Source organism: Balaenoptera musculus, chromosome 3 (genome assembly GCF_009873245.2).
Source record: "Balaenoptera musculus isolate JJ_BM4_2016_0621 chromosome 3, mBalMus1.pri.v3, whole genome shotgun sequence".
Taxonomy (NCBI): Eukaryota; Metazoa; Chordata; class Mammalia; order Artiodactyla; family Balaenopteridae; genus Balaenoptera; species Balaenoptera musculus.
In genome coordinates, this window is record NC_045787.1 from 126,767,263 (window position 1) to 126,781,145 (window position 13,883).

At 49.1% G+C, this 13,883-nt stretch overlaps 2 protein-coding genes and 1 pseudogene across 9 annotated transcripts in view; 1 reads left to right on the forward strand and 2 right to left on the reverse strand.

Moving 5' to 3' along the window:
* The window catches only part of FAT2 (FAT atypical cadherin 2), an 82,417-nt gene extending 76,203 nt beyond the window's left edge, over positions 1-6,214 (reverse strand). For 3 of the 4 annotated variants that reach the window (XM_036848425.1, XM_036848424.1, XM_036848422.1), the window contains exon 1: positions 6,074-6,210. The gene's annotated coding sequence lies outside the window, so the exon portion shown is untranslated. Of the gene's footprint in view, positions 1-6,073 lie in introns of all 4 variants that reach the window. The other variant, XM_036848426.1, reaches the window with a different exon arrangement.
* Positions 1-13,883, forward strand: part of SLC36A1 (solute carrier family 36 member 1) — a 286,699-nt gene that overhangs the window by 142,844 nt on the left and 129,972 nt on the right. The window lies entirely within an intron of this gene.
* Positions 12,574-13,746, reverse strand: LOC118893176 (annotated as a pseudogene).

Sequence of the window (13,883 nt, forward strand, 5' to 3'; positions counted from 1 at the left end):
GGGATGTCTCAGAGCCTTCAATAACCCAAGGAGGTAGGTACTATCATATCATTTCCATTTTAACAAATGAAAAAACTGAAAAGTCAGAAAGTCCAAGTGCCTTGTCCAAGGTCAGTGCCTAGTAAGTGTGGAGCATGGATTGGAAGAAATGGTCTGAGTTGAGTCGAAGCTCTGAACCGCCAGTCCAGTGGTTCCCAAACCCAGTTGGACCTCACCTGGAGTTCCCTTAGAGCTTGTAAAAATACAGATTCCCTGGCTCCACCGCCAGACCACACATTCCAGTGATGTAGACTCAGGATGGGGCTGAGAAATCTGTATTTTTTAAAAACAGCCCTAGGCATTTGGGATGCTCAGCTCTAAACTGGCTGCCACTGAAATAAGACAGTAAAAGCAAGATAATTTAAAGGTAAAGCTTAATTTAGCAACTTCCAGATTAACTCACTGAGCCTCTGTAATAATTAGAGTCCTCCTAACAATGGTACACAACCCCTCCAGAAGATATTTGAGAACAGCCCGACTGGCTGGATAATAGCTATGCTTAGGGTGGGGGGCAGTGACTGACAAGGGGCATCTGGAGGGCATGTGAGGGGCGCTGGTGCTGGTGATGTCTGCTTTTTGCTCTGGTTCCTGGTTTGCCACCGTTTGCATTCACTTTGTAAAAATTCATCAAGCTATAACTTACAGTTGATACACCCTCTTTTTGAATGTTTACAAAAAGGAAAAAAAAAAAGTCAGGCCAACCATCTGTCAGAGACACTGTAGAAGCAATTTTTACACAGAGTAGAGATTTATACAAGAAATCCAATAGAGTTCTTCTAATTACATGCTTCCAAGAGTTTGAGATTCTAGGATTTGAATTTTCCAAGATGCTGTGATTCTCTGAGTCAATTTCCAAGACTTCAGGAGCCCCCAAATCTGTAATAGTAGCTAACATTTAGTGAGCTCTTGGCATGTGCTGACTGCTATGCTAAGAGCTTAAGAGCTTTGTATGGACCCACTCACAGCAGCTCTGTGAGGTATTGATAGATAACATTATCCAGCCCACAACCCTCAGAGAGGTGAAATGATGTGCCCAAGGTCACAGAGCTGGAAAGCGGCAAAGCCAGGACCAGATCTCCAGCACCCTGGCTCCAGAGCTGGTGTGCCCAACCATGGTGCCATACTGGTATCAAGGTCTGCCGCTTCCCAAGGCTAAGTGTCTAAGCATCTCAGTGATGCATTTTGTGCCGTCTAGCCTTGCATTTGCTGGGAGGACCCAGAGGGAAGGGGATGCTGCAGGGACAGACAGCAGCTCTGACCTGGGACACATGAGCACATGTGGGCCAACAGGCACATACATGCTGACGTTACCCCACAGCTGGCATGTACAATCCTGCTCAGCTGGCACCGAGGCCAACTGCTGTGGGCACTGGAGCTGAACGGGAACTGGGAACTGGAGAGTTCTCTGTTGTGGGCTCCCTGCCCTCAGCCAGGGGGTGGGCAGCTGCCATTTACCTGCCACTCCAGGTCACCTTGCAGTGACCCACAAGTCTCAGGAATGGAGAAAGGCGGACAGGGAAGGCATTTGTCTCTTCTGCAGGCTCCTAACTGGAAAACGCTTATGGCATCACCTCATTCAGGAGGTAGTTTGTCAATCAGTGGGTAATGGTGGACAGTCGGGCACTGTGATTGGCCAAGGGGGAGACAACAGGATATCATCACCTTCTGCTCTGACCCCTCCTTAAATTCTGGCTCCACCCCACAGCCACGCACTGCCAAGACACTCTTTGAATTAAACTTCTTCAACGTGGTCCTCCAATATTTACAAAACAAAAGCCATGCCCCTATGATGATTCCCTGAAATCCTAACGTTTTAAAGATGTATATCGAAATATTTTCAGATGCAATTATGTATATGAGGTTTGTTTCAAAATAATCTGATCAGGGAAGAGTTGGTGGAGGTATAGGGGAAACATAATTATTGAAGCTGAGTGATTTTTTTTTTAATACTCTTCTGCTTCCTTTTGGTATTTCTACAATTTCTCATTAATAAAAAATTATACATAAATTATATATATATATATTTTTTAAAAGTCATACTCCTTGGCCTGGCACACATGGCCTTCAGTGACCTGACCCCATCCTGCCTTTCAGAGCACGTCTCCAAATGTTCCCCACCCAGCTGATAGTTTTCTGCACACACATGCCGTTTTCTTTTAACTGCTGTGCTTTTTCATATGCTACTTTTTCTTTCTGAATTGCCTTTCCCACTTTTCTTTCTTTTTTTAAGCCTCATTCAGTCTTCAAAACTGATGTTCAGTCTCAGATTCTCCTAGAAGCCTTCCTCCACCTTCATAACTGGGCTATCTATGTATGGCTCCTCAGGCCCCACTGCTAGCCCCAGTTTGCCTCTATTTTACCACCTACCTCGAGGTATTAAACCACCCACTTAGCTGCCTCTACCAGCTGTGAGTTTCTGGGGGCCTGACACATCGTAAGTGCTAAGTGTCTATTGAACTAAGGATCTGTTGAGAAAACAGAAGCTGTGCGACTGAAAGGAAGTGGCTTAGCTTTTCTGAGTCTCTATTCATGTCCACACTGAAAACAACAATGGCAACAACAAAAAGAAGTGGTAGAGGATCATGACTGCGGGCCCGCAGGGCGGTTGTGCAGAGTAGAAGAGAAGGTATATGTGACACAGTCTAACCTGGGGACAGGCACATCGAGGGGCTCAGTACATCAGAGTTCTCTTTTCAACCTTTAAATCCCATGTTCAGGGCTGTGCATTGACCCAGGACACCACTGGAAACTGGCTACTGACTTTAGGCAAATAATTCCAAATCTATGATTCCATCTGTAAAATGGAACCAGTAATTCTTGACGGGAGACTTCAGGGAACTCCTGAGCACCTTCCACTTGTACAGTTGCAGATTCTTGCTGACTCTCTGGCAATAGTGAGGGAATGGTGTGCAGGGGTGTGTGTGTGTGTATGTGTGTGTGTGTGTGTGTGTGTATTGATAGGTGTTAGGGGAGGGGTCTGATTGATGAGGTGTATGTCCCCTGTCCCCTGAAAGGCATCTTACAGTTTAGGGATCAATCTTGTTGTTGATCCCAAATTGCCTCCAGGGGGTATGGGGGCCATTCACTGGCCTCTGAGGCTGACCACCCACACAGGGAGCAGGACTGTCTCCTGAGCTGGGCGGGGCAAAGAGAGGAAAAGGAGGGTGAAAAGATCTGCGTTGTGGCCCTGCTTTCCCCACTCACTCACTGTGTGACCGCAGCCAAATTATCAGCCTTCTCTAAGGAGGCCTCCGTGTCTCTACCTGTCTGATTCAATGATCTCTGGGGACCCTTCCACTCTTATCTATGATGGGGTTGGACTAATGCTTAGTTCCTCTGAGCGACAGTTCTCATCTGTGAATTAGAAGTGAAGATTCATTCATTCTCTCAACATATATACAGTGAGTTTCTTTTACGTGCCAGGTGTTGTGCTAGACACGGGTTCCGGAGCAGTGAGCAGCACTTAGTAGGAGAGACCATATCAAACAAAATATACACAAATAACTAATAATTCCAACTGTCATCTGTCTTAGGAAGGAACACTTCAGGGTGCCGTGAGATGATCTCCACCCCAGGGGGAAGCGGAGAGGAGGCAAATAATTGATGACTGTGACCAGCATAAACAAGGCCCTGGCACTACAGGCATTATCTCTTTAATTTTCACATCAATCTCTGAGAAAGGGACTATCGTTCGCCCCATTTTTTCAAATGAGGAGACTGAGGTGTAAAGAAGTTGAGGCCCAGGTCGTACAACCGATAATATCCAGGATTTGGGCCCACACTCTTCATTTTAAACCCGTCTGGAAACCCCTATTGTAAATGTAAGCATTTAGTTCCATTAGTCACAGAAACAGTAACATTGAGCTTCTGAGTTAACTCAGCTTGTGCTGGGGACCCAGGAAGCATGGGAAGCTTTCAGGGGCTCTGCGCACACATTACTGAAGGAACCCAAAAGGCAGGGCCCATCTGGCAGGTACAGGAAGGTCCCCAACTATGCCACCCCATCGTCCCTAGCACACACTGGTTTCCACTAAGGCTGCCCCACGTTCTCGCGTACTTGGCGAGAACAAGAAGGAAAACCGCCAGGCCGAGGTGAGTTCATTCATACCCGGGGAAGAGCGTGCAGGCAGCGGAGCGTGGTGGCCCAGCTCACAGAGGCCTGGGGCAGGGGGGCCTGGCAGCCCCTCCCAGTGGAAAGCACAGGCACAGCTGACATGTAGGGGCTGAAGAGTGTCAGTGTCTTTCTGGGTCTGGTTCTGTGAGTCCTTAAGGAGACCACTAAGAGTCATGGAAACAGGGGAGTTCTAGGGAAACCTTGACTTCCTCCAGTTCCTCCCCACTTTACAGATGAGGAAACTGAGACCCAGTGAGCTTGTGGCTGACGGGGCCTCACTGTTTCTCTCCACCACCCTGGCCAACTCATGGACTCAGCCCCTTCCTGCCAGAAGTGTAAGCTGTCCTCCGTGGAGAGCCCTGGGGCGAACCCGAGCTTGCCTCTTCCTGCACCAGGGTGTTGAGTTCCAAAGCTTCCTCACCTGCAAAATGCAATCATTCCTGCTCTGCCAACCCAGCAGCCTTGTTGGGGTCAATCGATTAAGAATGGATCTTACAGGGAACTCTATTCGGTGCTCTGTAATGACCTATATGGGAACGGAGTCTAGAAGAGAGTGGATATATGTATATGTACGGCTGATGCACTTTGCTGTACAGCAGAAACTAACACAACATTGTAAAGCAACTATACTCCAATAAAAAAATTAATTAAAAAAAAGAACAGATCTTAACAATAATCCAACCACCATTATTGAAAACGTAAGGAAATAGGTAGGCCCAGAGCAGTATGAAACTCTTTCAGGCCACACCGCCTTTGAGTTACAGGGATGTGAATAATGAAATTCTCTTTTCCCCCTGCCTGCTTTGAACACCCAACATTTTCAAATGACCGTGTATCCTCAGCCCCATCCCCAAACACAGGAAGCATCCAGTGGGTATCAGCTGGGATAAAAACTGTTAGTTGATTCTGCGTGGAGGGCACTGCTCACCTGCCCAGGCTCCGCACCCCCATTTTAAAAGGAGCTGAAGGATGGGAAATGCTGCGTTCTGAGCCTGCTTCTCTGCCTCCCTGCTCTCCTGAGCCCAGGCCTTGCCCCTGAGTGCTGTGCGCCTGGGGACAGAGGCAGCCTTTCTGAGCCCTTAGCAAACCTCAGCATGGCCTGCTGCTTCCCACATTGGGGCAAATAGCACCCGCCCCCCCCCCAAGTGGAGGGCTGAAATCTGGCCCGGTGGCTCTGTTCAGTGTTCCACTCTAGCTCTCCTTCCCCCACAGACGTGCGTCAGATTCCTGCTTCCCCCAAGAGCTGCTCCCACTCCCCACACCCACCCCAGGGCTGCCCTTGGCCTCTGAGACTCGCCGCCTTTCGCAGCCCTCGGAGACAGCGAGCACCCCCATCCGATAGCCAGGAAAGCTGAGGTTCTAATCTGGGTGCCTCTAAAGAGTCGCACGAGAGCCAGAGCCAGCCAGGTTGTCTGACTCTCCCTCGGGCCCTCCCACCCTCCCTCCCCCTCACCAGGTGGCTTTGTCTGTTTTAGGGACCCCGTGCCTCCTGGACACACAGGAGAACTCAGCACCTCTCGGTTCCCTGGCCCCAGCCCTTCCTCCTAAAATCAAGGAGGAAATTGTCTCCACATCCCCTTGAAGGCTCAGCCCCAGAAAGCCCGAGCAGGGGATTTCATTCTTCCAAGAAAAGGAGCCCAACTTTCCATACATGCAAATATGACCTGGCTCCTCCCGAAGATCAAAGCCCTAGCCTTGTCCATTCCTGGGCCCCAATCCCCAGCCCCCAGGCTCGGGCTGGCTTCATTCAGTGTACCTAGGTGACCAGGACCCAGGTGTCCTTGTCCTACCCCTGCTGTGCCTGCCCCAGCCATCTCCTGGTTCTGTCGCCACCTTCCAGGAGCCCCTGCTCAGGGGACCAGAATGGATGAACTTTGCAACTCCCAACCCCCTAACTTCCCATCCTCCAGCAGTTCTTACCTGTGCCCTTCAGGTGGGGGAGGGTGCCCCGGGGTGGGCTGCTGGTCTGGAGCCCCTTTCACAAGCCCCAGGCTGACAAGCTCGGGAGGGAGGCGCAGAGCCTCAGAGCAGGAAGGCGCACACTCGAAGAGGCTGCTGAGAAAGTTGGAGTAGGTGTGTCCCAGCCCAGGAGGAGGAGGAGGAAAAAGGAGGTGGGAGAATTGAGGCGGATCATCCCCTCCTGCCAGCTCTGGAGTGGAGGGAGGGAGCCAACTGGGTTGTGGCCCAGAACTCACAGTGGGGAATCAAGTTATGGAAAATGACGGCTGGAGAGTTGCTGAGAAATCGGGACCATCTCCACCTCCCTTCTCGGTTTTACAGAGGGATAAACTGAGGCCCTGGACAGGTTGTACTTGCCTGAGGACACAGAGAGACCATGAGGCACTGGGAAAGGACCCAGGTCGCTCAGCTCTCCGGCCAACGTTCTCTCCTCTCTCCTCCCCACGCTGCAGATCTGGATGAACGACCACAGTCACCCCTCCCCGCAAGGTCTGGTTAATAACTCGCTACCTCCTGAGGTTGTTATGAGGATTAAATGAGATAACGGTTGAGGGAAGGCACTTGGCAGAGAAAGTCCCCCATAAAAGGTAATTCTTCTTCTCATTGTTATTAGCTGTGCCTTCCTCAGTAAGTGACTTAACCTCTCTGAGCTCTGGTTTCCCCAGCTGTGAAATGGGGGTAACAGGAATCCCTACTTCATAAGGTTGGGCAGAATCGTGAGACAGATAATGTGTGTAAAGTGCAAAGCACAGTGCCTGGCATCTCTTTTCCAGGTACTGTACTGGGCACTGGTGACACAGAGGTAAATGAAATAGTTCCTGCCCCACAGAGCTGAAAATGGCTCTGTTACCATCCTGTTCAATCCCCCCGCTCTCCCCCGGCCCCCAGACTTAACAACCCCTCTGCAGCTTCCCTGGCAAATAAATGAGTCTTTGCTTGCGTACCTCTAATTACAGGGAGCTCACTACCTCTTCCAGCAGTCAGTTCTGACTCAGCAGTTCTACCTGATGTTCAGCTGAGCAGCAGCCCTTGAACAAGAAGGTTAATAAACAAGAAGTCTACATATCTTTATTACTACTATTATTATAACTATATGACTCAAGGCAAATGATGTCAGTTTGCTGTCTCTATTTCCTCATTTGTTAAATGGGCTCAAAACTGCTGGGGCCACTCAGAACAGATCTATTTCCTCTGCCATGTGACAAAACCTAAGGCCTGATTCTCTGGCTAGGACTTGGTTTTCTAGAAGTTCAGTCTGGACCCTATGGCTAAGTGGAAGCATTAAGGTTCTGGTCTTGTTTATGGAAGAGTAGTGAGGCTCTTGGTGGTTTCCCAGCCCTCAGGAGATATCCATTCATGGAGTGGCTGCAGCCACTGTGGGCCATGCCCTCAGGGATCTGTCACCGTCGTCAGGGATGACCACAGGTGTCGAGCAGCTTCCACGTGTTGCCCAAGACATCTAGAGGGGCCCCCTAACAGGAAGAGTCTCCCAGGCGTCCCTCCTACAAGCTGCGTGAGAGGCCTAGGGGTTTACAGCATGAGGGCGACTGCTGCGATCAACGCCAATGGGAAGGCTAACCTGGGCAATTATCCACTTGGCTGATTGCCACCCAAGTCTCCGAGTCTGGGCCGATTAGGCATTAACCCGAGGAAGGTGGCTGTGCGGCCCCTTTGGCTAGTCGTGTGTGACTATCTGCCTTTGGGCTCCCCATCCTGGCCAAGGCTGGCCTCCAGCCTGTCCAGTGCAGGGATGTCTGCAGCCTGGGGGTAAGAGGGCGATGAGGATTGAGATGGGTCGCAGAACCGCAGAACGCTGCTGACATCCGTCCCCTCCTCCCCAGTTCCTCCACCACCCCTGCCCCAGGCCCTGATTCCCCACTCTGCGGGTCCCAGGACCTAACTGGGCGGCCTTCTGGCCTCCAGTCCCCCAGGGAAATTGCACTCCTCACTGACCCCCAAGCATGCTTGCAACTTCTCACTCCTGAGCCCCTGCTCACAGCTTCCTGGACATCAAAAATGGTACCTATTCATCTTGGTACAGCCCATATGCCAGCTCCCGTCTGTGACCTCCCCCAGACCATGGCCCTGACCTGAGTGAGAAGTAATAATAATAATAATAGCAGCTAATCTTTATGTCAGGCACTCATCTCAGCACTCTTCGGGGATTATCTCGTTTCTCTGAACGCCACCACAATGGATTAAGCGCTGTTATCATTCTCTAGTTTTCAGATGAAGAAACTGAAGCTCAGAAAAGCTTTAATTACTTGCCCAAGGTCACTGGTCTAGACTAAGCTAAGTTGCAAGCCCTGCTCTGTCTGGACCCTCTTTTTTTTTTTTTTTAATTTATTTATTTAATTTATGTATTTTTGGCTGCGTTGGGTCTTCGTTGCTGTGCGTGTGCTTTCTCTAGTTGCGGCGAGCGGGGGCTACTCGTTGTTGAGGTGCACAGGCTTCTCATTGCAGTGGCTTCTCTTGTTGCGGAGCACAGGCTCTAGGAGTGTGGGCTTCAGTAGCTGTGGCACGTGGGCTTCAGTAGTTGTGGCTCGTGGGCTCTAGAGCACAGGCTCAGTTGTTGTGGCGCATGGGCTTAGTTGCTCCGTGGCATATGGGATCTTCCTGGACCAGGGCTTGAACCCGTGTCCCCTGCATTGGCAGGTGGTTTCTTAACCACTGCGCCACCAGGGAAGCCCTGTCTGGACCCTCTTAACCACCGGGCTGTACTACCCCAGCTCTCCCCTTCCTCCCTGCAAGCCCTCTGGCTGAACCTCCTGTGTGCCCCTCTGCTTTGTTCTACTTTTGTGGGTCCCTCTTTTCACATCACCTCCCGCCCCACTCTGGTTTAAGCTCTTCAGGGATGGATCTCTGTCTAACCCAGGGGTTCTCAACCGAGGCTGCACACTGGCATCACCTGGGAAGCTTCTACAAATCATGGTGCCCAGGCCCCACGCCCCAGACCAATTACATCAAACTCCCTGGGAGTGGGCCCCGGGCATCAGTTTTTCCCAGCAGTGTCAGCCACTTCGTAGGCATTAAAAGAATTACATCTGATTCGGAATCCCCTGCCTGGACCTCAGTTTCCCCGTCTCACTGAAGCAGGTGTTGAACTCTGATCTTTGACATCTAACTCTAGTATTCTAAAGCTCTAACATTCTTGACATCGGATGTTGTAGGCTTCAAGAGAAAGACCTGGCAAATTATCACCGTCCACTCTCCTACTTGCCTGAGGAAAGCTGGACTGGGTGGGCGCTTCCTCCCTCGCTCCTAGGTTTTCCTTCCTAGAGTGATCTGTCCATGTTCACCGTGGGGTGGAGAGTATAAATGAGGGGCCTGAGCAGTGATGAAAATTCTAACCAGATGACAAGTTTCAGGGTGTCCATGGATTCTGGAAGCACAGAGAGTATTATTTTCATTTTTAATAGACTGAACCCCTCTGATTCCTTCCGGGGCAGGCTAAAGGCTCAGGTTAATTCAGTGAAAATCATAGACACGAATCATGAAAGTGCATCACAGATGCATGTGCAGGATTGGCTGACAAACATCCTGGTTGGCACGGGACTGAGGGGCTTCTGGGGATGCAGGACTTTCAGGGAAATGGGAACCGTCCGTCACCCTAATAGAGGGAACTGCTACATCACTGCCCCACAGGAGTCGCATACCCAGCGTAGGTGCGGAGTGAGTGTGACCCACCTTGGAGGACCAGTCTGGAGAAAAGATTCAGCTCATAGGGCCAGTTGGATGATGGACTGGTTACCATGAGACAGCATGTTCATTGAACACGAGACGCAAGCTGTCATATCCAGGGCTGGGGTCCCTTCTGTCATACTTCCCGGGGAGAGTCACATATAGCAGGATGGGAGTGGGTACGGAGCGGAGACCCTGGAGTCTGGTTTGTGGACCTGTGGACAGGAAAGGCTCCAGAGGCCTGGCTGTCCAAGGGACAAGATGCCTTTAAGGAGGATGAAGTCATCAGGGGATGAGGCCACCTGGCTCCGTGAGGGCTGCAGCCTGCAGCCAAGAGGAAGAAGCAGAAGGTGGAAGGCAGGTGGGCTGAGGGGGCCGAGCTGGGGATGTCAGCTGTGTGGCTGACAGACGGGACCCAGCAGGAGTGGGAACCGCCAGCCCTGGTGTTGCCTGGGGTGCCCGGGAATGTAATCAAACACTCAGCAGACCTGCTGGCCATGGGCATCTGGGCACCACCAGGCCTTCCAGCTCATCCTGACCCCCAGCTGGCAGTTCTGACAGGCTCCTGCCAGGAGAAGTGTCCAGCCTGGTTGGTGAGGCTCTAGTAGGAATGAGCTCATCTGCCCAATCCAGCCCTCAGTCAGCCTGCCTCCGCTGGTGCTGGGAGGTGGGGTGGCGCTGAGAGCTCCTAGAGCCCGGCTGGCTGGTTCACTGGCTTTGGTTAGGTCACCCCAACAGGGAGCTGGGAGACGGGGGGCCGCTCTGAGGACGTGAAATGGAACCCCTGATGTAATCCCCACCTTTACCTGCCCCCAGACGGGGGGCTCTGATGTGGCCCTGGCCCCCCCTGAGAACCAGTATCCCTCCCATGTCCCCTTCTCCACAACCACGAACCACTTTTTCCAGCATCATTTCCCATTTCTCCCTCTTGTATAGTAACAACAACAATAACAATTGTGGTGAATATATGAATAACTGATATTTGTTCCAATTTATTAAGTACTAGGCTAAGTAAGCATCATCTCATTTGATCCTCAAAGAGATCCTCCCAGTAAGGTACGACTATTATCATTCTCATTTTGCAGAGGAAGGAACTGAGATTCAGAGTTTAAAGTGACTTGTCCAAGGTCGTCATACCTTTAAATGGCAGAGCCAGGATTTGAACTAAGTTTATCTAGATCTAAAACCTGTGCTCTTAACCTCCGCCCTCTGTTATGCTTCAATCCAATCACAGGATTTGGATCCATGGCCATGCTGCCTATATCTAGATAGGCCCCGTTCTTGATTCAATGCTCTGCTGTCTCTGTCTTACAAATCCCAGTAACTTAAAAAATTTTTTTTTTATTTTATGACTAAGCATTTTATTGGAAGTCTGTTCTGTAAAGAGAACAAATTGAATAGTTTAGAACTGCAAAATATTACCACCTCGTGGAATGTGGTCATAGTTATAGTCTATTGTTAGTGTTGTACACTGTCATGCTACCAATGAAGTATTTCTGTATTACACATAGGGAAAGTAAGGCCAGGGAGGTTGACTTACCTGCTCCGGACCTTATAACCAATGAATGGCAGAACCAAGACCAAAAGTCTGAGCTCTCAAGCTTTTTACTCCACCCATGAAGTGACAACCAAGAAAAAACAATGTCACTTGACCTGCCTTAATGAAAAAATTTCACTTGTGTTCTGCCAGCCTTCTTCCAGTGATATTTTGGTTTCTTAAGAATTAACATAGTAGGGATCACAGTATATGGCAAAGGAAAGTAACAAGGTCTCTGCTTGGTGCTTTAATCCAAAGGCAGACTAGGAAGAAATGGATATGTCCCCGAGAAGCCTGTTTCATTTTGGAACTGATTCCACCTAGTTTCAGGAAAAATCTAAAGTTCATTAACAGATTAAGAAATGAACAAGGAAGACAACACTTAAATAGCTGTTGCTGCCCTGAATCCTGTTCAGAACCCTATTAGCACAACTAATGCCTAATTCTTCCTCATTTGGTTGAGGACTTAACCTAAGACAAACTGAAGAAATAATTCTGAACACAAGTCCATTTAGGCAATAAACAATGGAACTAGAAAACCTTTTACGATCCAATTACCATGTTTAGAGATATACTGAGTGTAGCCACAGACCCTGTCCAGCAGGGAAATTTGACAAGAACTCCTAGTCTCTTCCAATAACAGCTGTCTATGGATGTTATCATGAATAGAAAATGTTCTTATGCTCATTTCCTCATTAAGTAAACTGGACCACACCTGTGGGCCCAAAATACAGAAAGGTCCAAGCACCAAGGCTAAAGACAAAAAAAGTCAAGTTGTGGCACCTACTATGTAAATAGACAAGAGCAACACGATGTCCCCTTACCATACCATTGTATACAGCACTAGTTCCAATCCATCTCTTGATCCCAGCCCTTGCTTTCCCCAAATTCAACATTCCAATTGGTATACCCAGGTCATTATTGGATTCAGCTTTCTGGGTCCTTTAATTGGCTGCATATGCACTCTACACTAAATGTGATTAAGTACAAAAAATAATAATAATAATAATGTCTTCAAGAAACCTTCATAACAAAATAACAGATTCCCTATTAACAATTAGAGGATCAAGTTTAACAAGCCAAAATAGAAGACAAGAAGTCTGTCAGAATGTCTATAGATGGCACAGGACAGCTCTGACCTCAGGCCCCCTGTGCTGAGCAATAACGTCATTGGCAAATCCCCAAGGTGTAAAAGCTGTAAATATCCAGAGTCATGCAGGAAACAAGAATGTTTCTTTCTCATTTAGTCATCCTCTGAATGCTCCGCAGACCTTCCATCTGTAGCCACTTTCCAATTTGTGTGTTTGTTTGTCCTCTCCTGTATTCATCGTTAGCTATACGGATGTGGGCTTTTTTATCTCTCTTTTTCCTTTTGGTTTTCTTTGTGTCTCTTTCCTCACTTTCCTCAGAACTGCTGGATGCAGAATCATCTGACTGGGAAGTGTCACTTTCTGCCTCTAAGGATAAAGCAGATTTCTTGAGAGACTTTTTCCTGGATTTTTTCTTGCGCTTATGTGGTTGTTTCCTTTTCCTGGTACTAAAAGCCCCAGTTTCTTCTGAGAACTCGCTTGAGGAATCTGCTGTTATATCTGTGGCTTCCTTTTCGCTTTTCTTCTGTCTTTTTTTTTTTTTTTTTTTATGGCTGTGTTGGGTCTTCGTTTCTGTGCGAGGGCTTTCTCTAGTTGTGGCAAGTGGGGGCCACTCTTCATCGCGGTGCGCGGGCCTCTCACTATCGCGGCCTCTCTTGTTGCGGAGCACAGGCTCCAGACGCACAGGCTCAGTAATTGTGGCTCACGGGCCCAGTTGCTCCACAGCATGTGGGATCTTCCCAGACCAGGGCTCGAACCCGTGTCCACTGCATTGGCAGGCAGATTCTCAACCACTGCGCCACCAGGGAAGCCCCTCTTCTGTTTTTTGTGTGACATTTTTTTCTGCTTTTTTTTTGTGGAATTTCTTTGACTTCTTGTGTTTGTGAGATTCATGGGTAGATGATTTTTACCTGGGGAGATGTTTTTTTCCCATTGGTAATATCTTGCTGATCACTACTGTTTCAAATTCTTCAGGGTATAATTCTTTATATCCACTGTGACCCCATCTGTCTGGCATGTTAGCTTCATAATCATGTAACTTCTTGTTCCAGGATTTAACCTTAAGAAAATCATCATCCAGTGCCCCAGAAATTTCGTCCTTTGGCCTCCAATAGTCTCTTTTGACTTTCTTCATCAAAACCATCACTACGCATCCGGCTTGAACTGCTGGGTAACATTTTCCTTTTGGTCCCCCGGTACGCATCTTCCATCTGTTTCTCCACTTCTCTTATTTTCCACATATCTGATTCCTCCTGAATCTTACTGTGAGCATCTATGTGCCGGATGACGTCCCTCAGGAGGACTGTCCCCAAGGGAACTCAGGACATTCTTCAATCCCTCGATCCGTGCGCCGCAGCCCCGCCCCCAATAACTTTTGAATGAGGTTCACCCGTGGTCGTTTTGCACTGGGCCAAGCAGATGAGGTACCAGGTTCTGCAGGTCAGCCAGCCTCAGCCCATCACCC